This window comes from Halyomorpha halys, unplaced genomic scaffold (assembly GCF_000696795.3).
Source record: "Halyomorpha halys isolate HHAL.00 unplaced genomic scaffold, Hhal_1.1 Scaffold244.1, whole genome shotgun sequence".
Classification (NCBI taxonomy): domain Eukaryota; kingdom Metazoa; phylum Arthropoda; class Insecta; order Hemiptera; family Pentatomidae; genus Halyomorpha; species Halyomorpha halys.
Genome location: NW_027110917.1, coordinates 593011 through 594375, shown reverse-complemented (window position 1 = coordinate 594375; position 1365 = coordinate 593011). Strand labels below are relative to the sequence as shown.

At 37.5% G+C, this 1365-nt stretch overlaps 1 protein-coding gene across 1 annotated transcript in view; it reads left to right on the top strand.

Annotated features, from left to right (window-relative positions):
• LOC136796149 (pickpocket protein 28-like) overlaps positions 1-1365 on the top strand; it is a 12700-nt gene that overhangs the window by 9800 nt on the left and 1535 nt on the right. The window lies entirely within an intron of this gene.

The window sequence follows — 1365 nt, the reverse complement described above, 5'->3', positions numbered from 1 at the left end:
TTAACATGGTATAGTACAAATATTATGCATGGGCTTAATTTTTCTTAACACGCTCATATTTCGAAAACGGTCTGTCCGATTTAGCTTTAAATTTGGGATTAGTCCATGCAAGACAGTATAAATTTTATCTCACTTCATCTACAATTCTTGCTTACTTATGAGTAAAACTAATTTCCTTTGCCGTGGTTGAACCGTTATGCTTCAACAACGGTTCATCCCGTAGATTCTATTCTCAAACAACAAATGATTAAATACTTTACTTAATTAAATATTTTAATACCTTAAAACATTGGTAATAGTAATATTATATTTAATCCCGAAGATTTAAAAGACATACTGTATCATTTTCTCCTTCCAAAAGAACAAGTGCCCTCTCCCTAAAGTCAATAGAGTAGCAGGGAGCGAGAACAGATTGTCAGGCAGAGTAGCGTACCTAGGGGTACCCTTGACAGAAGGGACGTGACGGCCGTGCGGGTTAGGATGCAGGTCCCAGTGCGCTCGGTTCGGACCGTTGTGGGTTCGATTCACACCATGGGCAGATAATTATTCATTTTTCGGCGGTTCCGAAGAATGAATCTTGATACTCCCACCTTGGTTAGTATGCGGCGGCAACCTAGATAGCCGTCAGGGGTTGGCAAAAAGGCTTACAGGTTTAATCACTTGCTAATATCTCCTAACCTTTCTTTCCGCCTCAAATCACTAATTTATAAAAGTATACTTATACAGACCCTCCTCTACATAGCACGTGTACTCGCTAACATAGCACCAACAACACCGAAAAATCTCCAACACTTTCAGGGCAGTATCCTAAGACGTATTGTAAAGCATTCTTCTTTACAAAGGGCCAAACTGACTACATTCATACGAACCGTGGACAGCCGACAGTGACAAAATTCATTTCGCGGAGACACATCAAATCCATTGACAGTCTATTCAACTATTCCAGACATTAACATTAACAGGACGCCCACAAAGTTGGCAAACATACATAAACAGTTTTAGAATCGACTGAGGACTACTAACAAGATAACTAGGGAGCTCCATCATCAGACAGCAGGCACAAAACCGTTTTTCCCATCTATATCCGTCATCTTTCCTTCCCTTATATCCCTCCTAAAATGCATCAAATGCAGTAAAAGAGATTGATTTCACCTATTCTCACTAAAGCAAAAAGCAATTTTGAGAAGAAATAGTAAGGAAACCATAATGACCCATTAACATGTCAATATTTTCTTAAGATTTTACAATTGAACAATATTATAATTTTCTTTCTTTTTTTTTTTTTTGTGCTTCTTCAAAAAAATAAAGTACAATCCATCAACTTAAAGAAAAAAAACATAACCCCAAAAGTTACCAAAAACATCT